Source organism: Lepidochelys olivacea (assembly GCF_965140295.1).
Source record: "Lepidochelys olivacea isolate rLepOli2 genome assembly, chromosome: 8".
Taxonomy (NCBI): domain Eukaryota; kingdom Metazoa; phylum Chordata; order Testudines; family Cheloniidae; genus Lepidochelys; species Lepidochelys olivacea.
Genome location: NC_140418.1, coordinates 45771552 through 45795837, shown reverse-complemented (window position 1 = coordinate 45795837; position 24286 = coordinate 45771552). Strand labels below are relative to the sequence as shown.

General features: G+C 49.3%; 1 protein-coding gene across 1 annotated transcript in view; it reads left to right on the top strand.

Moving 5' to 3' along the window:
• The first annotated feature begins 1865 nt into the window (after positions 1-1865).
• SUCO (SUN domain containing ossification factor) overlaps positions 1866-24286 on the top strand; it is a 134207-nt gene continuing 111786 nt past the window's right edge. Inside the window, exon 1 of the mRNA XM_084637823.1 lies at positions 1866-1989. The gene's annotated coding sequence lies outside the window, so the exon portion shown is untranslated. The remainder of the gene's footprint in view (positions 1990-24286) is intronic.

Genomic DNA, 24286 nt, shown 5'->3' with positions numbered 1-24286 from the left:
TTGCCAGGATCACCTCTAGAGCCCTTTTTAAATATTGGTATTACATTAGCTATCTTCTAGTCATTGGGTACAGAAGCTGATTTAAAGGACAGGTTACAAACCATAGTTAATAGTTCCGTAATTTCACATTTGAGTTCTTTGAGAACTCTTGGGTGAATGTCATCTGGTCCCAGTGACTTGTTACTGTTAAGTTTATCAATTAATTCCAAAAACTCCTCTAATGACACTTCAATCTCTGACAATTCCTCAGATTTGTCACCTACAAAGGACCGCTCAGGTTTGGGAATCTCCCTAACATCCTCAGCCGTGAAGACTGAAGCAAACAATTAATTTAGTTTCTCCACAATGACTGTATTGTCTTTAAGTGCTCCTTTTGTATCTCAATCGTCCAGGGGCCCCGTTGATTGTTTAGCAGGCTACCTGCTTCTGATGTACTTAAAAAACATTTTGTTATTACCTTTTGAGTTTTTGGCTAGCTGTTCTTCAAACTCCTTTTTGGCTTCTCTTATTACGTTTTTACACATAATTTGGCAGTGTTTATGCGCCTTTCTATTTACCTCACTAGGATTTGACTTCCATCTTTTAAAAGATGCTTTTTATGTCTCTCTGCTTCTTTTACATGGTTGGTAAGCCACGGTGGCTCTTCTTTAGTTCTTTTACTGTGTTTTTTAATTTGGGGTATGCATTTAAGTTGGGCCTCTATTATGATGTCTTTGAAAAGTGTCCATGCAGCTTGCAGGGATTTCACTCTAGTCACTGAAGAAAAGAAAAGGAGGACTTGTGGCACCTTAGAGACTAAGAAATTTATTTGAGCATAAGCTTTCGTGAGCTACAGCTCACTTCATTGGACACATGCAGTTGTATTTTCGACTGTATGCATCCGATGAAGTGAGCTGCAGCTCACGAAAGCTTATGCTCAAATAAATTTCTTAGTCTCTAAGGTGCCACAAGTCCTCCTTTTCTTTTTGTGGATACAGACTAACATGGCTGCTACTCTGAACTCTAGTCACTGTACCTTTTAATTTCTGTTAACTAACCTCCTCATTTTTGCATAGTTCCCCTTTCTGAAATTAAATGCCACAGTGTTGGGCTGTTGAGGTGTTCTTCTCACCACAGGAATGTTAAATGTCATTATATTATAGCCCGCCGAGTCCGTATCTATGGTCCCGATCAGGAAGTCTGTGTCGATAACCAGCATAGAACAGCCTTTCAGGGGCTTGGATCTGTGCGCAAGTCTGCCATCGCTTAGAGAAGGACATTTTGGGGACTTTGTGTGTGCGTGCGATGGGTGGAGATTTTGTCATTCTATAGATTATGCAGGAAGATGGCTTGGGAATCTGAATATTTAGATGATTCTTTTAATATCTGGTACTGGAAGCAGCATGGCTGAAGTAGCTGAGCACTCTGGCCTCCATCCAGCACAGCACTTCAGGAGCAAAGCAGCTCTCCTGCTTTGCTGGATTGGGCCCAGCCCTTAAATCAGAGATGTGGGAGGAGAAGATTTGGCTCAGGCTGCCCATTCTGCTACTAACTGTGGGTGTGAAATCAAGCTAGCTCCAGAACCTCCCTGCCTCAGTTTTCCTTGCTATGACAACACTTGCCTTTAGAAGGGTTGAGATCTTTGCACTCAGTGCAAAGTCATATGGCTTACATTAGGAGTAGTAAACAGAAGTCTAAAGGCACTGATGCTCATGACACTCTGGTCTTTGTCCCATTGGCTGCACACTCTCTCCAAATACGACAAGCTCCGTTAATGCATGAATCAAATATAAACTGAGGAGCTGTCTTACTCCTAGTTAATAGTGCACTGCTTGTTACAGAGGGCCTGTTTACCTTGGATGTTAATGAGTCCATGATCTAGTATCCAAGAGGCCTAGGACTGGGGGTGGCGATGGAGGGGGGTAGTAGCTGCCGTGAATACTGTTCTGTTTGTGCTGCAAGAAAGGAGCATTCGTGACTGTCATGTTGTAGAAGCTGCTGTGGTACCAGGTAAAATATCTGCGGGTTTTTTTCCTTCTCCCACTCTTGAACAGTGCTTTTCTCCAGGGCCTGGTCTAAGGGCAGGCAGCTTTCATCACAGAGAACTACTAGGGCAGCAAAAGACTGAAGCAAACCCACTACGCTCTCTTCCCTCCTCCGGGCACTTACGGAAAGCCAGGTAAAAGCATCTGTTTGTTGCAAGGCAGCCTTCTCTTCGAGGGGGTTAGTTTTCCAGCACATCAGCAACCTTGCTACCAAGTTTCATAAAAAAACATGTCCATGGATCAGCCATTTTAAAATCCTCCAGGTGTCCATATGAAAATAAAAGCCGACTCACAGGGCAGCAATAGCTTATATACATAAGTGTGTGTGTGTAGATAGATAGATATGTATGTGCTTACAGAGCCAACCAGTCTTAGTCAGAATGTTGCTGACTGGTTCCCTGATGCACCTACCTAGTCTATATTTACACATCCTGTTATTTTAGATGATATTCCCCCAACCTACTTGTTTATCTCACCCACCTCTCACATCTTGTATCAGGCCCAGGTCCTCAAAGGTATTTTGTCTCCTAACTTCCACTGAAATTACTGAAAGTTAAGAACCTAAATACCTTTGAGGGTCTGTGTCTAAGCTCTTAGGGGCAGGGATTGTCCTGTACTGTGTGTTTGTGCACTGCCTGGCACAATGAGAGGCCATTCAGTGCTTCTGCAATGGAGCTAATAATCAAAGTGTTTTATGAACCCGAAATCCCAAAAATTGCACAATCCCTTTGGATACATTGGAAACCAAAAACTTTCAGGGGTTATCTTCTGCTAAGGGATAGCAGGCCTAGTTTAAAAAGAAAAAGGGGGGGCACTCAAGTTGCACTTGTGCAGCGAATAAAGAGGTAATTTACACATGCAAACTGTGCACTGCTGACACAAATCAGGGAATAGTGTTGCCGGCTCTCACAAGATTTGATGTTTTACTAAACCGCTCTCCAGCTCCTGGAGTTATGTGATTATATGAGAATCTCAGCTTTCATTAAAAAAAAAAAAGTTTCTAGCCCTCATGCTGCAGAGAAAAACTTGGAAGTGTGACCCAGGTGTTTCTGAAGGGCTCAGAAAACAGAAGGCCAAAAGAAAGGTCCCAAATTGTTTTGTTCATTCTAAATCTCATGATTTTTAAGCCAATCTCATGGGGGTTTTTTATGTTTGGGGTTGGCAATTCTGAAAGTGTGGTTTTCCTGTTTGTGCCTCTCTCTCTACTGTGACCAATTTGGGGCACTGGCTTATGAAATGGAGTCCCCCTAGTGTTAGAGCAGAGTCCTAGGTAAATTGATGCGATTTCCACATTTCTGGGAAAGACTGGATGATGAGAAAGTGGCAATTTTTGGTGTGTGTGGAAGGTTACTCAAACAGGAACATTAAATAGCAAGCAAAGTCTTTATACACCCATAAAATGGATATGCAAGTTGGCAATAGCCAGAAATGTCCATGTTAAGGGAGATCGTGGTATTGTTGTAGCTGTGCTGGTCTCAGCATATTAGAGAGACAAAGTGGGGGAGGGAATATATTTTATTGGACCAGCTTCTGTTGATGAGAGAGACAAGCTTTCGAGCCACACAGAGCTCTTCTTCAGGCTAGCGGAGACGCAGTCCATCCTTAACACACAGCGTACCTGGCTGTTTTTTCCCTCATGAAGGATAGCTTAGGGAGTGACTCAAACCATTAGCTTTAAAGCTTTCCGCTTAAAAAAATCCTAGCATAAAATCTGAAATCTGTAATGTGTGTGTCAATTTAAATATTACAGAGGAAGGTTGGGTTGGGGACCGATCCTCCTTCCACTGAAATCAGTAGGAGTTTTGACAAGACTTGAATGGCAGTATTGTAAAACCTAAGGGGTAGTGCTGCTCCTGGGTCCTGTTTTGTACATTTGTTTTTCCCTAAATACGTGAATAAGAGAGATTGGCCCAAACCAAATCCCCAGGGCTGAACAACCCAGAATCTGGTGACAGCCAGAGCCAGACCTGAACTATGCAGCATACACCTTGCTGTAAATATTGTTGATAAGAACAAAACATGTTTGATACTCTATAATATTGGACAATCAGTTCCTCCTCCACCTACCTGCCAAGACTTGAGGCCAAGGCTCTGGGCCCAGTGCTCTTCAGTTGCCCTGGAGTGTAAATCCAGAGTACCTGTACTGAAGTCACAGGAGTTGTTCTGGATTTAGCTTGGGGTAGCAGAAAGCTAGGAAGCTCTCACAGATGCACAACAGAAAGCAGGAGAATGCTCAGCTTTATGGGATGTCTGCACTGCAGCACGTTTCGAGATACCAGACCTAGCTTTGATCTTGCTAGCTCAAAGCCAGCTTGTGTAACAATAGCAAGGAAACCATGGCAGCAAGGGCGGTGGCATAGGCTCGTCCTGCTTGCCCAGAACACTGGGAACGTAGTTGGGCAGATGCCATCCATTTGCCATGGCTTCACTGCTACTGTTACTTGAGTTAACTAGATCAAAGCTAGCTCAGGAATGTCTATGTGTGTGGCAGTCACACCTCTGACTGCAGTGTGGAGATTGCCTTAGGGCAGGGCTACATTCACTTTACGGAGTTGTGTAGAGTACGGACAGTGCATGCCCAGCTAGTACGGTTATAAATAGCAGCATACGGCACTGTTTAGGTGAGTAGAGAAGCATGCCCCACACATCTGAACCCCCAGGGTATATACCCTACCCAGTTCTCTACATGCCCAAGCACTTCCTCCCACATTTCCACTGCTGGTTTTAGTAGTATGGTGCCCTGCTGCCTCCCCACTACAGTAGCCTTTCCCTGCTGCTTCCCCCATGTCAATGTCTTTCCCTGTTGCCGGAGCCTTTCACTGCAGCCTGTAGCTACAGCTGTAGTGCTGGTACGTTGCCGTAAGTGTGGACGTAGCCTTTGATGCACTCTTGCAGTGAGACTCTGGACTTTGCAAGGAAGCGGAGAAAGAACTTTATTTCCAAGTCTCTTCTTCCAGAGTGCAACTTGCATGTGCTTACAGCGCACTGCAGGTCTCTCATACTGTGTGTTCTGCCCTCGTTTTCTTTCCAAAAAAATCTTTCCATTCACCTTCGTGTTTCTTGGCTTCCATTGGTTTCAGAGGGACATGCCAAGCTGGGTTTCTAAATGTGGGAATCCTAACAGGACGCTCCAATCAGCACGTATGCTCAGCATTGCCAGTTTCACGTGACTAGATCTCCGTGTGTGGAGATGCAGTGTCCAGGCTCCTTGTCTAACAGTCCAGTGTGCGCTGGGCTGCAGTGTTAATGAAGCTGAATCTGGGGGCGTTTCAGAGTATTCTGGCTGCTGCAGGAGACTGTCTTTCAGGGGGAAGCTGGGGTTCTGTTGAACGTCGAGGGCCCCGTCCTGCCAGGGTCCCAGTGGAGCTGAAGGTGCCCAGCACCTTGCAGACAGGGAGGCTGCCAAGTTTTGCAAGTCCCAGAAAAAGTGCCATTTTAATAAGAATGTTACATGCAAAGCGCTGAGTGTCTTCTGCCCCAACAGCCTCAGCACAAACCAGCCCCTGAAAAACCAAGTGGAGCCAGTTGAGGGGGAATAATGAAGGGGCTAAACACAGGAAGAATCATTCAGTGTAATGGATAGGCTGGCTGATCTCTCTCCCCACCTGGACCTCCAGGCTGTCCCCGCCTCCCTCCACCATTGGCTCAGCTGTGTCTGTGCTGGCTTGTCCCTTCCCCACTAAGCCGATGCAATGTGCTGCCCAGTGGGGTCAGCCTGGCACAGCCTGTCCGCACGGTGCCATTTGGAGCAGCCAGGCTGCGCTGTGCCCCAGCGCATCAAGGGGGTGCATTCTGGGCCCCAACCGCTGGACTGCTAAGGTTCCTTATAGGGAAAGTGTGGGCAGAAGGCCCAGGGAGGTTTGAGTGTGTCTCGCTAGGTCAGGAGAAGTCAGTTGCAAAGCTGGGGTTAGGCTCCGGGATGAGATCCGACCCCACGGAAGTCAGTGGGAGTTTTGCGGTTGACGTCCATGGAGCCAGGATTTCCCCCAGCAGACCTGGCTCCCAGCCCAGCAGGCAGAAGTATCGGGAAGGGAAGATGATCATGACCTATTCCCAAGATCCTCTAGTGAGGGGCACATTAAAAACTCCAGGGGGACACCTGCCACCCTGTTCCTGCCCTTGCTAGCTGATCAAACCCTCCTGACCCATAGCCCTGGCATGTGGGGACCTGACTCCTTTCCCTTCTTGGTTCTCAGGTTGATGTCCCTCAACCCTGTGAGAGCCAAAGCCCCCGATCCTGCCTTCGGTGGCCTCGTCGTAGCAGGTTTGGCTTTTCCTTTGGCGTTCTTGGTGCAATGGCCCTGGGGCTTCCATCTTGAAACATTCGCTCTTCTCTGCAATTAGCAGCTCTATGCGTTCAGGGCAGGGAGTAGCCAGCTTTGAACTCAGCCTCAGGTGCTTTGTGCTGCTCCTTTGACTGGGATCTTCTAAGGTATTTAGGCACCAAACTCAATGGAAGAGCTCTACTATACAGCAACCCGTAGCCTGCTCCACCTCCTCCTTCTCTCCCTGGGAGGCGCGCTCCCAGCAGGTGTGATCAGGCTGCTGCCCTGCCCTCAGCCACAGAGCGGTTAGGAGCTCACTGACACCTTCTCCTCATTGTCACCAGCTGCCCCTGGATGTGGTGGGCTGCCAGGCAGGGAGATGTATGGGAACACTTCTTCATGGTATGTAACCGATCCATAGGCAGTGTTGGGTAACACCTGTTCTGGGGGTTGGTGTACATGGACCGTCATGCACACCCACCCACCCACACACACACACACACACACAAAACACAGCTAAGAGGCTGGGTTCGGCTAGGCCAAAGTTTTCAAAAGTGGCCCCTGATTTTGCCTGCCCATCCAGAGCACCATGTGCAGGATTCTCTCCAGTGCTGAGCACCCACAGCTCCGTCTGAAGCCAGTGGGTGCTACACATGCGCAGCGCTTCTAAAAATCAACCCCCCAAAACAGGCACCAAACAACAGCAGCTCCTTCAGAAAGTTTGGGCTCTCGTATTTAGAGCAGAGGGCTGAGTCAGGGCTCCTTCCCTGGCTGTGCCTTGATCCTCATCAGCTTGAGCAAACACTGGGCAGCCACACAGAGCTAGGTGTTGCCATCCTGTGCACACACGAGCGTTCAAAGTCTAAAAGGACAGTCCGTGGCGTCTTCCAGACGCAGCACTTGAGGTGGCCCCAGCCTTTGCCTGCAGCAGGAAGTTCCATTCATGGCCCTGAACCGCAGCTCTGGGTTTATTACCCACAGGAGACTCACTGACTGACCCTTGAGAAGGACGCCAGGACAGCACGCGCTGGAGCAGGCAGAGCTGTGGGATCTGTCCACTGGGGGAGAAGAAAGATTGTGCCTCAGGCCACCTGTACACACCTCCCCTTAGAAGAGGGCAGTGGTTGTCGTCCCATGTGTAGGATGGGAAATACCATTTGGAAAACGCATCATTCAGGGTTCATCTGTTGCCCAGAAAAGAGCCCCGAGCCAGGCCCTGCTTTTGGGCAGCAGCTCAGCTACCACCACGGTCCTGCTAGCATTCCCATTAGTCTCCCCCAGTGACAGGAGCATTATCACAGACAGGGTATTGTCCTTTAGCCACAGCATCCACCCCTCTGCTTAGGGTAGGTGCAGACATGTAGTGGTCAAACGTCAGCCCCCTACCGATGCTCCCATTCCCACCATTGCTACCATGGCTGGAGAGGCATTGGGGGGAGGAGGGCAAGTGTGTGATCTTGAGAAAAATGCTTGTGTACAACCTCTGTGTGGGTGGAGGAAAGGGAAGATATGAGAGCAGATTTCGGATATAGTGGAGGATATATGTACATGCCATCATGGGCACATGGGCAGTTCCAAAAAGAGGAACTGCAACAAGTTAAATGACCCTTGTTAACCCAAAATAATGAGACTTCCCATCATGTGTCAGGAATAAACATGACAGCAATGGGGGGCACTCAGATGCAAGGGGGTGGACACTCCAAGGACCTAGGAAAATAAGTGGCAACACCAACCCCACCCTCCAGGCAAAATCCTGAGGACAAATGAATGCCACACCATGCCTTGATGATCATGCTCTCCCGGCCCAGGGGAGGGAAGTCAGTCTCAGAATCAAGAGCCCACCACAGATAATGCTCTGCTCCCAATGGTCCAATCCAGTAGGAGCTGGCTCAAGAACATCAATGAAAGCTGCCATGGTGGAAACAGAGTGAGCCGGGAAGCAAGTGGTGTAGGGCTCCATAAAGCAAGAACAGTATGTGGGCTGGCACCTGGAAGCAGAGGAGGCAGGTTTAATCTGCAGGATTTAGGGGAATGCTCCAGGCTCCCACTCATTTCCCTAGGCCCCTTCAAACTTTTGAGACGTGAAGCTCCCAGGGTTGTGAACGTGAGCAGGAGGAAAGCTGCATGGATTGCATGGGGTTGTAGGTTGCCCCTGGATTTCGGGCTCAGTCAGAGGGGGGATGGAGTGCACGCCTTGCTCTGCGATTGCACCAGTTCCTCTCACACCCGCCTTCCCCCACCAACATGGCAGCCAGGAAACCGCAGCTAAACTGTTTCTCCCTCCAGAGAGGCTCTGGACCAGGCCAGCAGCACTTCCTGGCAAGCCCATCTCTCCCCACACTTTGTACCCCACGGGAATCCTTCACTACACCTCGCTCTGCTCCATGGGGGAAGAAGAAGACGAGGGCTGTGAGCCGCAGGAGCCTAGGGACGGCAGAGTAAGAAAGCACCATCTGGACAGCAATTTGATTTCCTAGGGCTGGGACACCCTGAGAACCTGGCCCACCTTGCTGGATATCATGGTATAATTGTTTCCTCTCCAGTATCAATGACAATGGCTGAGTCACCATTTGGCCATCTCCAGACCCCTACCCCAATATGATGGCTTATGATTGTATCCCAAATACAGATCTTTGGCTCACAGCAAATTTTCCTCCTTTCATCCTGCTGACGTTGCTAAGAGAGATAGACAGAGGCACCCTGCTCCACAGGTCAGGGTGCTCCCTTCGGTAGCTAGGAACCTAGACTAATGGCCCTTAGCCCCTCCAGGAGCAATGTGGGGCTCCTTACATACTCCCCCTGCTCAGACTGAAGCCTATAAGACAGGTCAGCTATGACCCACCCATCCTGTAGATGTCACCACAGCTGACAGTTTATTACACAGTCATAGTGGGGCTGAGCACTTATCCTCATTAGAGTAAAACCTCGTCCGTTCCTCTCGGATGGGAGGAGCCTTTGTGGAGCAGACAAAGAGGGGAACTCTGCACTCCTTTGCAGAGCTTCATGCCAGTTGCACATAGCTCTGGGTGGTGTGGCTGGGACTGGGATTATGCCTTACTGCTGGCCACAAATTTCAGAGAGGGAGTGTGGGGACTCCAGGAGACCTGGCTCTGCCACTGGCCTTCTGGATGACCCTGGGCAGTCACTACCCCGCTCTTTGCCTCAGTTTCCCCATCTGTAAAATGGCAACAATGAGTCCCTTGGCTCTTTTTATGAAGCACTTTGAGCGCTCCAGAGGAAAAGGGCTACATAAGTGCGAGGTAGTACTAGGAAGCTAGCGGGCAAGGATGGGCTGCAGAGTTGCCTGACACCCGCTCCAACGGTTTGGGTGTTGATTCCCTTCCCACAGCTCCTCTGGCATGCTCTGCCCAAAGCCCATTTAGTCAGGGAGAAAAGAGGGAATTTCACCCAGGTTGAATGAGCAATTGGGTGAGTGATCGTACCATCCTGGGTCTTCTATTTAACAAAGCGCTGCCACCCTGCCATGTGACTGCTACTGTGGTCCTTTGCATTGAGAAGAAGTCGCTCTTCAGTAGCTAGTTTCATTTTAGTCTAGAAGGCGCCTGCTGTGAAAGTGTAATTGTGATATGCATATGGATCACTGTCAGGCAGTGACCTCCCCATCTGATGGCTATATCCGTGCTCTCTGAGAAAGGCATGCCATGGAGTTGTGTTGCTGTGAACCTATGAATAGTTTAATCATCTGCTCCTTTAAAAATGTCTGGCTGTACCACTAGAAGAGGGAAGGGGCTGGAATTTAACTATCTGTGAGTGAGCCAGGCATCCGAGTGGAGCTGTTTTTTGAAGACCAAAGTCTTCTGGGCACTGCACCACGTTTCTAATAAATCGATTTTAGTCGTCTGAGCCGACTCTAAGTGTACTTGTTTATGTCATTCCTGGCCTAGGATAAGCAGCTGTGTAACCGACGTTGGTGTTGTGAGGACCTAGATTAAGAAATAATCAACCCAGGCCATTGTTACTATCTAACATTACATTGCAGTAGTGCCTATAGGCACTTAGGTGAGGTACAAATATGTAGTAAACGATAGTTGCGTTCAAAATGCTTTCAGCCTGAAAGCCTTTGAGAACAGTGTATTGCACGTGGTACACACATTCTTAACCGACACACTGGAAAGACAGACCAGGGAATAAAGGCAGCTTAGTTTAGTTAATTGATTGATTAGTCCCTTGATTGATTGCATTGATGTTCATTGCAATAAGTGCCCAGCGTTTTGCATATGAAGGAGACTGTTTGTTGTGGGACTGAATAATTCTGCCTCTCTCACAATAAACCCAGCCAGTCGCTTCCTGCTATGCTGCATGTGTGTTTGTTCATTTACCATTTACTTAGAATCCAGCTCCAGTGGCACAGAAATCCAGGGATTCCTTTGAGAGGTCCACACAGGGCAAAGGCTGTGCTCAAGTCTGACAGTTTAGCAGGCTCTTTAAATCTGTTGCATTTGTGCACTTGTGTTCAGCCTCCTTATAGACCAAGTTTTCTTCTGATGTGTCCTGATCCTGAATGCATCACCTTAATTTCTGCTCATGAGCTATTGCTGGCCTGGGCCCAAACACATAAGAGCTTCATGAATTACTTTCAGGAACTGAAAGCCTGAGAAGTGGAAAGACAAACATCACAAGGAGGGCCAGGTTCCATGACGCAGTGTGTACAGAGGAGGGAACAGAACAGGCCTGTTCCATCCTACGCTGCTCTGAAGCAGCCCCCCATATGCCAACTAATGCCAGATGCATTACTGCTGCAAATTGGGAAGGGCCCTCCTGACCATTCACCTCCCACCCACAAAAGAATAGAATGAAAAAATCCGTGTAAACTCTGAGCAGCTGTAGTCCTGGGCAGAAAGTCTGAAGGCCTGTCTACATAATTACCAGCATTATTATACTGGTACAATTAGCCAGCTAGCAGTGGCCTAAGTGTGCACCCAGGCTAGTTATAGAATCATAGAATATCAGGGTTGGAAGGGACCTCAGGAGGTCATCTAGTCCAACCCCCTGCTCAAAGCAGGACCAATCCCCAATTAAATCATCCCAGCCAGGGCTTTGTCAAGCCTGACCTTAAAAACGTCTAAGGAAGGAGATTCTACAAACATCGGGGATAGCTATTATACCGGGATAGCTATTGTGGTATAATTATAGTAATACTGGTAAATTTCCCAAGCCCTTAACCATTGCAAATTTATAGAAAATTGGTCTAATCTGGCTAGTTTCACAGCCTGTGTAATTTACATTTCTGTGACAGCGGAAGGGCAGGCATCATTTCTAACTTCCTCCTTCTAGGAGATGTTACAGTAGCCATGGGACTCAGTGACACTGCCCCCTACCATGTGGCAGGGGTATTATCCTCTGTAACCCTGATCTGTGTAGAGTGACTACAGCCAGGTAATAAACATCAGGCTTTCACCAGCACTCCTTACCTAATTACATAGTCATTTCTTGGCTTTTTATAACTGTGTATGGTCTTATGGTTAAAGCACAGGACTGGGGTTCCTGACCTGGTTTGGGTTCAGCAGCCTTCTGTTGTGAAGTTAGGAAAATAATTCACTTAACCACGCTGTGCCTCAGTTTACCTGTCTGTAAAATAATACCCCCCCCCATACACATGGGGAGAGCGAGGGAGCAAGGGCAAGTTAATTAACATGGAGCTCTTTAGATGGAAGGTGCTGTGCAAATGCAAACTGGCACAATTAACATTTGCCATTCTGTAATGGTTTCCAGCCAGGGAGCTTAATGTGTTATTAGTAATTAACTCCAGGAGTAAACAGCAGCACGTTTTTCCTTTGGAGATTTGCATGAGAATTAGAGTTATTAATCTGCTCTCGTCTCATGCTGAAACTGCAACCAAGACACATGCCACAAAGGATTCCTGCAAGAATGCAGCAGTAGCTGACTCTAGGCATTCATACATCCCCAGGAGTTGGTACGTAACACTGGCTTCTAACACTCTGGAACAAATTACCAGGAGTTGGCCTACAAAACAGGGGCCAGAGCAGGAAATTGCACTGAATGGGGAAACAGTCAGGTCCTATGCACATGGTAAGTTCAGTTGTTCGTTTTGCAACATTAGTTGTGTAATGTAACATATCTGATGGGTGTCAACTGCCTAACAGACAGTGAGGTCTTGCTGCCGGGCTAGGGAGGGTCAAAGAAACATTTGACCCTCAGATGCATGCGACGGTTCCATGCTATCAGAGACAGCTGCTGCCCTGGAGGGGCATCATGTTGTCACAGACAGTTTTCATATATCCTTCCCCTGGGTGAGGCTGATATGGGAGCAGATTCCAGGGGATTCCAGGTGGCCTGCACCCCTGTTTGAAATGAGCAAGAAGTGAAGATGTTTGGAATGCTGTTACGCTGTGCTAGTCGGCAGGGTAATCTCACAGCTATGTGCAATCAGTGGGAAAGGAGAACGGATGTGCTACAAAATATCATCATATTTGGGTGTATGAAAGTGAGGGGCAGTTAGGCTGCCAACGCCCTTCAGTGCCATTGACAACCCCAGCTGTGATCGGGAGCAAGGCAGGACATCTCTTGTTCAAAGGGGGGGAGTTTGTACATCACTGTGATGGCAGCTAGACCCCACACTGGCCCTGAAAGGGTTAAAGGGCACTGGCTTGCTCAGTTAGGACATTGGGTGGCAACTACAGGGTGTGTCAGGGCCAATGAAGGATGAGACTCAGCTGTTGGGGGAGCTGGGTGGTTTGTATAAATTTAAAGGAAGGGCGTCAGGGCAGAAGGAGATGTCTAGGCCTTGGAAACATATCCTGAGAAGGGATCCCAGGGCTGTGAAAGCTGTGGCTAGGCTATAGGACAGGCGTGCGCACCTGTGGGGGGCCTGGATGGAGGGGCAGGGCTGTAGTGAGGGTCTCCAGGGACAAAGCCCTGGGACTGGACACTGAACAGAGAAGAGACCAGGAGGAACATGAGCTGAAGGCTTGATCATCGATATCTCAGCAGATGTGGATTGGTGCAGCGTGTTGGTACCCTGGGATGGGTGGAACTGAGCATGGCTTGGCTGGAGAGCTGAGTCACCACCCCAGTACTAGAGCAGCTGTTAGCCAGGGGAAGGGAGCCTGCTAGGCTGTCCCCAGCAAGGAGGGGCACACCAGCTGGTGAGTCTCTCGCCAACAATCCCCAGGAAGTATTTGGTCTCCCATAGCCTGGCTTGCTGTGAATGCCAGCAGCACTGCTGAGCTTTCCATAGGCAGCAATTATTCCTGCTCTGCCCCCAGAGCTGGTGCCCAGAGCCGCTCCTAGCTCTGATGTAGCAGTGTCTGGAATCTGGATCTTTCCAGTGCTCAGATGGCCAGTGGTGTCCCTTAGCCTCCCAAACAGCTACAGGCACAGACCTTTCATCTGTAATTTGCTAGCGGTCTCTCTCCCAGCCAGCCACCATGATTCCTGGTGCCACTGCAGGCAGCTCCACCCCCCAAAGCAGTGCTGCTTGGAGTTTGGGGGCAGCTCCTCAAATACAGCTCAGCTGCCCCATGTCCTGGTGGGAGCCCAGTTCAGTGTGGGACCCAAAGGCTCCTCTGCCCCTCCCTACACTCTTACACTGGGTGGGGGCTGGTCCATTTGGAGGTGGGGAGTTGGTATCAGACTGTTTCACACCCTGCCCTGCATGTTAAGGCTGACTCTGAAAGATTCCAACCCCTGCCCACACCCTCTGCCGCTACAAGATCAGAGCAGCTGTAGTAGTGCGAACTGCCCTCCTGCTCCAGGGGGGACGCCCCCTGTTTGCTGCCCCACAGGTGCACGCGTACGTGCTTCAGCCTCCCCAACAGCTGCTGCAGAGGAGGAAAGGAGGCAGGGCCCAACTACCGCTTCCCAGAGCGGGAGTGCTGCAGGTACTGCGGTTTGCCTCACTCTTGTTTAGCCCTAGAGCTGCCCCATCATAGGTGGGGGGTTGGGATCAGCTGTCCCAGAGGTGACCGGAAATGTCTGAAGAACGGGAGGAAGGGAAAGCCTGGCATGACTGAGGCCTCCTGGGCAGGGACTGTACAGAGCCGCTCACTTGTGGGAACAAGACGAGAGGGGTATCTGCCATGGGGAGTGGGCCCCCTGGTCTAGGGGGCTGGATGCCCTCACCCCTTGGAAGAGCGGAGATGAACCAGTTTGCACGGTGCAAATTAGTTTGTCTTTCTTTCAGAGAGACTTCAATGCATTGCTCAGGTTCCTTTAATATAACATTCCCTTGCAAATACGGCCCCAGGCCGGGGCAGCCTGCAGGACAGGAGGATTCCCAGCTGGAATCCCAGCTTCTTCTCTGATTGTCTACAATCTCCCAGTACAATCGTTCTGGCTGTATCCTCAGTGGCCTCCAGTCCCTGCTCGCTTGGCCACCTCTCCATGGACCCAGCTCTGCTCCTATGGTGGTTAACGGAGAAAATTCCCAGTGAAAACAATGGAAGTGAGAAGGGGCCCAACATCCCCACATTTACGGGGCTCTCCTGCCACTGCTGCCAGATCGACCCAAAAAACAGATCGACCCAAAAATCTGAACATGTCCCAAAAAGATTAAACTATGATTATTATTCTTGCCCTGTGTGAGTTTTCCCAGACTCCCCCAGCTCATGCCCAATGTGCGTGTTTGACAATTACAGGGTTGCCAAAGCTAGCAGATCTGTAGTGAGGAAGGTGATTTTGGGCCCCTGCTGAGATCAAGGCCCCATGGCCAGCTCATGACTATTCCTGTACTCAAAAGGGCCCCCATCTCCTGTTATTGCCACTGGGGATGAAGCCAGCAAGATAGCAGCCACTTCCCTACAGTCGATCTGCATGTGGGTGCGGAAGGGAGGCTGCCCTTAAACTTGTCTGCTACCTCCCACTGTTTTTAGTGATTTTGAAGCATTGCCCACAGGCAAAATGGCTGCCAGTGTATGGTTGGGGGCGGGGCTGGACCCAGGGATTGTGAGAAGCAGCAGAGACACCCTGCAAGGTAGAGTGGGAGGTAGAGTGACCAGATGTCCCGTTTTTAAAGGGACAGTCCCCTTTTTTGGGACTTTTTCTTATGTAGTATTACCCTCCACCCCCGTCCCCTTTTTTCACAGTTCCTATCTGGTTACCCTAGCTAGAGGCAGAGTTAGAAGTTGCAAAGGAATGCGGTGCAGGACGATGTGGGTTAAGAGGGGGGTCCAGAGGAGGAGGGAAGGGTGCTGGAACAGGGGGAGGAATTGGGAGAGGGGAGAGTGCTGCCCAGTCTCTGGCAGAGAAGTGGCAGGGGAGGCAGAGAAGTATTGCTCCTTACAAAAGGTAACCCAGTCCCATATTGTTTTTACTGAGACGTTATTGCTAATATGACTAATCGAAAGCATGTTAAAGTTTGTTAAGCTGTATATCTGTAGTTCATTGACCCCAGCCAGTGATATCTAGGTGCGAGTGTGAATCAATTAATGGTCCTCAAATTGTTTACCATCCAGCCCTCCTTTTATCACAGGAAATAACTGAAGAGAGCACCCAGACAGGAATAAGAAGTGAATGGCAGGTCCCCTTTCTGAGGGGCGAGGAGAGGGTAAATGGAGTCTCCAGCTGAGGAGCAAGGAGAGGTGTGCGTTAAAGGTTGGCTTTGCAACCTGAAATTATCCTACACCCATTGGCAGAGGAGTGTCAAAAGACTAAAGCACATGGTTTAAGTCAGTGGTTCTGAAGCAGGGGTACACGTACCCTTGGGGGTACGCCGAAGTCTTCTGGGAGTACATCAACTCATCTAGATATTTGCCTAGTTTTACAATAGGCTACATAAAAAACACTGGCAAAGTCAGTACCAACTAAAATTTCATAGAGACAATGACTTGTTTATAGTACTCTATATACTACACACCAGGGGTGGGCAAACTTTTTGGCCTGAGGGCTACATCGGGGTTCTGAAACTGTATGGAGGGCCGGGTAGGGAAGGCTGTGCCTCCCCAAAAAGCCTGGCCCCCTCTCCCTCCCACTTTCCGCCCCCTGACTGACCCCCTCAGAACTCCCGACCCATCCAACACCCCCTGCTCCTTGTCCCCTGACCGCCCCCTCCAAGGACCTCCTGCCCCTAACCACCCCCCTGTGACCACACCCCCATCCAACCCCCCCCCCCGCTCCCTGTCTCCTGACTACCCCGACCCCTATCCACACCCCTGCCCTCTGACAGGCACCCCTGGACTCCCACGCCGATCCAACCCTCCCTGTCCCCTGACTGCCCCCCGGAACCCTCTGCCCCTTATCCAACCCCCCCGCTTCTTGCCCCCTTACCATGCTGCGCAGAGCACCAGGACTGGCAGCCGCGCCGCCTGCCTGCAGCCAGCCATGCTGCCGCGCAGTCTAGAGCAGTGGTTCTCAAAGCCGGTCCCTGGGCCGGCGCCGCTTCCCGCAGCCCCCATTGGCCTGAGCGGTGAACCGCGGCCAGTGGGAGCCGCGATCGGCCGAACCTGGTAAACGAACCGGTCCAGCCCGCCAGGGGCTTTCCCTGAACAAGCAGCGGACTGGCTTTGAGAACCACTGGGCTAGAGCACCAGGGCAGGCCGGCGGCTCTCGCAGCCGTGCTGCCCAGCAGGAGCTTGCAGCCCCGCCGCCCGGAGCGCTGGTGGCACGGTGAGCTGAGGCTGCGGGGGAGGGGCCGGGAGCTCAAGGGCCGGGCAGGAGGGTCCTGCGGGCTGGGTGTGGCCCATGGGCCGCAGTTCGCCCACCTTTGTTATACACGTCAGCACAATATTTATATTTCAGTTGATTCCGTTTATAGTTATATGGTAAAAATGAGAACAGAAGCAATTGTTTAGTAATAGTGTGCTGGGACACCTTTGTATTTTTATGTCTGATTTTATAAGCAAGTAGTTTTTAAGTGAGGTCAAACTTGGGGGTACACAAGACAAATCAAAAAGGGGTACAGTAGTCTGGAAAGGTCGAGAGCCTGGTTTAAGTCTCATGGTTATTTGAGGCCAGTCCCATGATTCTGGGGGTTCCGACTCATGATTTTGGATCTCTTGAGGCTGGCCATACCAAATCCCTGCTGGGCAGGGCAGGATTCTAGCTGCAGAGGGCCCTCCAGGGGAAAGGCTCTAAAGCTCACTGGCACTGCCTTGCGGCATCCAATGCCCCTATGTGCTGATGTGACACTGGGGTGTATAAACCCCACCCTGCCACAGACATGAAGGGGTTAAGGGACAGCATAGCTGCCTCCCGAACTGTGCTTAAGTGTTTGACCAGCAACAGTTGGGATAAGAGGCTCCAGCCCAGGTAGAGCCGGTGGCCACCAGAGATGGTGAGGGCTAACCTCTGTCAGTCAGTAACAGGCTGCCAGCAAGCTGCCCAAAGATCAGGACCAGAAGCCAGACTCCCTGGGGGAGACCCTAAGCGGCTCCTCCTTTCCCTGCATGCAGTGTGAGAGCTAGAGGAGAACTAGGGTCTGGCTACCAGGCCCAAAGGGATTTGAGGACCGCTGGAATTGAACTGGGCAAGCAAAGGGCTGGTTTATTTCCAAAGGACCTGAGGCCAAGTGAGAGGGGCAGATGATTGAACCAAATGCTGAGCTTTTAGAGCTGATGCAGGCCCGGTCTTCCATACCCTGGATACGTAGGTAACATCTCCCCCACACTGCTCTCAATTTCACACGCTAGCTCCTGGGTCAGTTCCCCACCCTGCCACAGATGCTGTGTGTGACCCTGGGCAAGACACTTGGGCAAGATCCTTAAAGGTATTTAGCACTTAAAGAGCGTGCTGCTTGGGAGAGAATGAGAGCATCGTGCACTCTGACTTCTGCTAAGGATGCTCATTGATCAAATAGCCAAAAAGCAGCACTGTAATTAGAGATCGGCCTCTGGCACAAAGGCCCCAATCCTGCAAGTTGTCTGGTGTGCTCATACCCCTACGATGCCCCACTGGGTGTGTCTACATGGCATCTGGGAGCAAGCCTCTCAGCCCGGTTCCATAGACTTGTGATGGCAGGGCTCCCACTAGCGCGCTAAAAGCAGCCGTGTAGACAGCGCTTTGACATTGCGGCTCAGGCTCTAAGCCCACCCCAGTTTCAGAGCCCAATGTCTACACTGCTGTTTTTAGTGTGGCATGAACCTGTGGCCCCGGGCTGGGCGGCTGGCTCCGAGATGCAGTGTAGGCACACACCGAGAGAACAGCTGCCAGGAACTGTGCGGCAGTTCCAATCCCAAGTTTGCAGGCTGCTCTAATTGTAACCCCTGATATACAGTGTTTGGCACTTGGTTGCTTCTAAACTCTTCCTGTAACTGGTGGTGGTTCTGAGCTGAACAGCAGCTCTCTGGAGCCTATGCAGGCCATGGGTAGTGAGGACTCACAGGGCTCTGTCTTGAGTGCAGCTATTCGCGCTCCAGCTTAGTTTCTGTGGCAACTGAGCCCAGGGCATTTCACTTTCAGTCCTTGTAATCATAGTCTCCCTTTGCAGGAATGTTTTGGGGGAGGTTGGCATAGTTCCAAATGCCAGAACTGTCCATAGATCTGATCAGCCAGAGAAAATGTGTTCCTGCTGTAAATGCACCCTATTAGCCTGTTTTTCTTATCTCGTTCCAAATTTTGTTAACAGTCTACGGATTGTCTCAAAATAAATCCTGCCCAACATAACAACCCAACGTTCCTGGACAGCCCTACAATAACAAACCGGTGCTCATGAGCCACTCGGCAAAATCAAGCCAATGTTCACAGCCAACGCTTATGAGCAACCCTACAATAACAAACAAGCTTTGGCAGCCCAGTGCTTACAAGCAAATGTACCACACCAAACTAGTGTCAGGACTTGGGACAATTTCCCCCAAAATTGAATTTAGCCAGCAGAGAGGCTGCCAAAGGAACTGCTGCTGTTGTGATTGAGAGTGGAGTTGGGGAGACATGGAAGAGGGGTATTCCTCTCTGAGAGTGAGTAAGGAGGCATCTCAAAAGGTCACGGAGGGGAAAAGTCACAGAAGGGACCAGACCTGGGAAGTGGGAGACGCGGTACGAGGGCTGCAGGGGTTCAGGAGCAGAGCTGTGTGAATAACTGATTTTTCCAGTGTGGTGGTCAAAATGTAGGGGGTGAGGAGGGAATGGCAGGGGAACCTTCATCTTGGGTCAACCTGAAATTAAATTTAAATTTTTTGGCAAAATAAAAAAAAAAAAGCTTTAAAAATTATGTTGGGTCAAACTGAAGGGTTCACTCGGCCTGAAACAAAACTTTTTCATTATTTTTTTTCACAAAATCAAGGTAAAATTCAGCACAAAAAGGCATTTCAAAATGAAAAACTGAAACAACACAAAAACAATGAGGAGTCCTTGTGTCACCTTAGAGACTAACAAATTTATTTGGGCATAAGCTTTCGTGGGCTAGAACCCACTTCATCAGATGCATGGCATGGAAAATACAGTAGCAGGTATATATAAATGGTAAGGCAACTCCCATCTTTTCATGTACTATGTATATATATCTGCTACTGTATTTTCCACTCCATGGAGCTGATGAAGTGGGTTCTAGCCCATGAAAGCTTACACCTAAATAAATTTGTTAGCTTCTAAGGTGACACAAGGACTCCTCGTTGTTTTTGCTGCTACAGACTAACACGGCTACCACTCTGAAACCTGAAACAACACAGTTCAACTTCTTTGGAATGTGTGTTTTTTTGTTTGGTTTTTTTGCTGAAACAATTCATAAAATTCATCAAATTTGACCCAGATCTCCATTTATTTCAGTGGAAAAAATTTCACCCAGCTCTCCTCAGAAGTTTTTGAATGTTTCCTGCTGTGCGCTGTTTATCTAGCCTCACCTGAGCCGGAAATCTCACACCTCCCTGTTCTCACTTGTTTGCTTTTCTTGAAAAGAGAAAACAGGCCAAGTCCGCTCCAGCCAAATATCTAGAAATCAATCACCCTTCATCTGCTTGGCAGCTGTGGTGTTCTTTCCAGGATCTAGCCCTTCATCCTGTTACTTGCCTTCTACCGGCGATGAGGGAAACCCCAGACGGCTCCACAGTAGGGTTCATCTATGTGGCAAAGTGTCCATGGCCGGGGATGGTGATAGCAGATAACACTGCCCTGATGAGGCTGTACTGTGTTAGACTCAAGCTAAGGGGTACAACTTCATTATAACCCAGTCTGTGCCAGGCTTAAAGCGAGCTGGGTTGCAAGCCAGGCCAGACAGAGGTAGGGGACTCTGGTAAGGCTGGTCAGTGAAGAGCAGCCCTGTCTAAAGCAGCATGTTCCATCTAGCCAACAGGTCGTTCCCACCCCAGAGTAGTTCTTTTAGTGACGTGTTGCTGTGTCCATTGGTGAGAGAGGCCCTGATTCTGCAAAGCATTCCCACATGAGGGACTAATGATTAATAATAAGGGTAACTAACACCGGAACAACTTACATCTCTCCATCTCTAAAATCAAAACTCAGTGCTCTTCTAGATCTGTACTAGTTCAACCAGCGCTGTTGGACTTGAAGCAGGAATTAACCCAGGCCACAGGCTTTTTCTGAATTATGCAGGAGGTCAGACTGGATGATCACAGTGGCCTCTTCTGGCCTTAAACTATGAACCATGTGCACTGAAGTGCTTTGTGTTGAGCTGTGTAGTTCATGTAGGGCCCAGGTGGGTTTAGTGTGCATTTCAGGTTATGGAAATAAGTAACGGTGCATTGTTAGTCTCCTGGTCTTAGTGTTCTTGGGTTTGGCATGGCTCCTATTCGCTAACCTATTCACCTCCCAGCAGCAGTCAGACAGCATTCAACTAGCGGAGGGGTGGGGGAGTGGGGGGAGTGGAGGAGGGGAAGAACCTGGAAAGCAGTTGTTTGGCTTCAGGCTCCTTGCCAGGCTTTCCCCAGTTCTCACTCGCTTGTCTGGAGCGGGAGAATCCTTCTACATCTACATTAGTTAAGGGCTTGATGCAGGAATTACAAGGTGAGGTTCTCTGGCCTGGGTTATGCAGGAGGTCAGACTAGGTGACCACAGTGGTCTCTTCTGGCCTTACAATCTATGGGTCCTTTGGAGAAGCAGAAATTGACAGCACAGACACATCTTCCAATAACTCTGTTGTCCACCTAGGGGCTGGACTGAACCGCAGCATCCTAGATTCCAAGGCCAGAAAGGACCATTGTGATCATCCAGTCTGACTGCTTGTACAACACAGGTCAGAGAGCTGCCCCCAAATAATTCCTAGAGGAGATCTGTTAGGAAAACATCCAGTCTTGATTTTAAAATGTCAATGATGGAGAATCTACCTTGGCCCTTGGTAAATTGTTCCAATGGGTAATTACTCTCCCTGTTAAATTATGCCTTATTTCTAGTCTGAATTTGTCTAGCTTCAATTTCCAGCCATTGGATGGCGTTAGACCTTTCTCTGCTAGATTGAAGACCCCATTATTAAGTATTTGTTCCCCATGTAGGTATTTATAGACTGTAATCAAATCCCCCCCTCCAACTTTCTCTTTGTTAAGCAAACTACATTAGCTCGTTAGAAGGAACATGTAAGGAGCGGCACATGGCTAATTGTCGGCAATGAGAGTATAACACAATACATTCCAGACACCTGACAAAGGAATGCTAATGCGATCAGTAACAACCTCAGATTAAAGGCACTTTCTTACCTCTGTGGTGGTGGCCAGTCTTGGGGCACAGTGCATGCTCATATTGGCAGGCCTTGGTGTCCTCCAGGTCACCAAGCATCAATCCTTGTAGTCTGTGTGCTGTTAGATTTTTTTTTTTCCCCACCAAAATGGAACTTTTTTTTACTTCCTATCGCTGGAGGGAAACAGGGAGTGATGGGTAAATTTAAAAACAGTTGGAGAGTATTTTCCCTCACTTTCATACCTCTTTCTGCCCTTTAATTTTCCAGTGGAAAAATGGTGTTGGGGGGAGGGGAATAATTGGGGGGGGGGAATTTCCTGCAGAAACAAATGCTTCCTCTCCCAGAAAGTCTGAACTTCATTGAAAAATTTAAAACGGTCAGAAAATGTAAATGAAAAATTTGCCATTTCTGTCCAAAAAATATGCGGAAATTATAGGCAGAGTTGGTGGAACTGCTTATTAAGGTGGCCCAACATGTCCCATTATAAGACCATTTTCAGTTGATTATAACTTTGCCAACTTTATCCATTTGGACTGCTATTTTCCATGCCAGGAGTCTGCCTCAGGCTGAATGTTTTAGGTAAATTTCAGCCAGGACAGTTCAGCCATTTCCAGGAACCAGGTAGGGGAAAACATATCCTTGACCATGTCGAAAAATTCAGGCAGCCTTTTCTTTGAGCAGCTCTGGTGCCTCATGCTTGGGAGGAGTCCCAAGCATGGGGCGCCAGAGGTGGGGTGGCCTTTGGAACAGGGAGGTGCTTTTGGCTGTTCCTGGGAAATCCTCCAAATTTTGCCAAGCTGTCAGCCTCTGAAAAAATCATAGGGACCACAAGGGTCATCTAGTCTAACCCCCCCGCCAAGATGCAGGACTTGTTGTGTCTAAACCATCCAAGACAGATGGCTGTCCAGCCTCCTTTAGAAAACCTCCAATGAAGGAGCTTCCACGACCTCCCTAGGTAGTCTGTCTTCGATTGCACTTGCACAGCTCAGGAACTGTTCTTAAATTCGGGAGCTTTTCCTGAGATTTAATCTAAATCTGCTGTGCTGTAGTTTGAGCCCATTGCCTCTTGAACTCCTGCCCTCTGTGGTAAGAGAACCACTTTTTTCCATCTTTTTTGTGGCAGCCTTGAAGGATTTGAAGACCTTTATCATGTTCCCCCTTCATCTCTTTTTCCAAACTAAACATACCCAATTCCTTCAGCCATTGCTCATATGACTTGCATTCCATCCCTTGGATTATCTTTGTCACTCACCTCTGGATCCTTTCCAGTTTCTCTACCTCCTTTCTATATATTGGTGACCAAAATTGGACACAGTACCCAAGCTGAGGCCTACCCAGCGCTGAGTAGAGTGCTACTATCCCCTCCCGTGATTTCCATGCTATGCCTCTGTTAATGCAGACTAAAATTGCAATTGCCTTTTTATTATTATTTATTTATTTATTAATTATTGCAACAGCATCGCATTGCTGGCTCATATTGAGGTTGTGATCCACCACAACTCCCAGATCCTTCTCAGCAGTGCTGCTGCCAAGCCAGTTTCCCCCCATTCTGCATATGTGCATTTGGTTTTTCTTCCCTAAGTGTAGCACCTTACATTTGTCTTTGTTGAATTTCATTTTGTTCTCTATAGCCCACTTCTCCAATTCATCAAGATTCCTCTGAATTTCAGCTTTATCTTCCAAATAGCAACCCCCTCCCCAGCTTTGTGTCATCTGCAAATCTGATCAGTAGGTTCTCTATTGCTACATCCAGGTCATTAATAAAGATGTTAAACAACACCGGACCTAGAACAGCTCCCCGTGGAGCCCCACTTGAGCCTCCCTCCAAGCTGATCGTAGGTTGCATGTGCTCCACAGAAACCTCTTAGATTTGTAGCAGTTATATGCCCTGAAGATTCTGAGCAGGACTTTCCCTGCAATTGCAGCTCTGATTTGCTGTGGGCCATGCTGGGTCCAAGCACCCAAACTGAGAGCAGGAAGAGCCTATCTCACCTGAGCTCTCAGCAACCCCCTGGCTGGGCCCAACCAACCTGGAGGAGGAAGCCACTGCCTGATTCAAATGCAGGGTGGGACATTTGTGGGGGACATTTGTGGGAGGAGGGAAAGGGGACTGGGGTGGGGGAGAAGGAAATGCACTGGTGGTTGAGGTCGGAGCAGGAGCGTGCGCAGAAATTTAACTTTGATATCTTGGGGGGGGGGCATGTTCTGTGTCCCCACCCTGGCCTGGTAGGAGGTTGCTCTTCCTTCCCTTGCCCTGCAGCCCCCAAGGCTGGGAGGAGTTCCTGCTGCCCCTTCCCTCGCCCACCCATTGCGCACACCCCTGGGTCAGAGGAAGAGGGAGACTGATTGCAAAGAGGCAGATTGGGAGCCTCAAATGAGGACTGAGACTGGCTGGACAAGGAGAGTGGGACTGAGAACCAGTAGGGCAGGGGCAGGGAGGCGAAGGAGGAGGAGAGACAGAT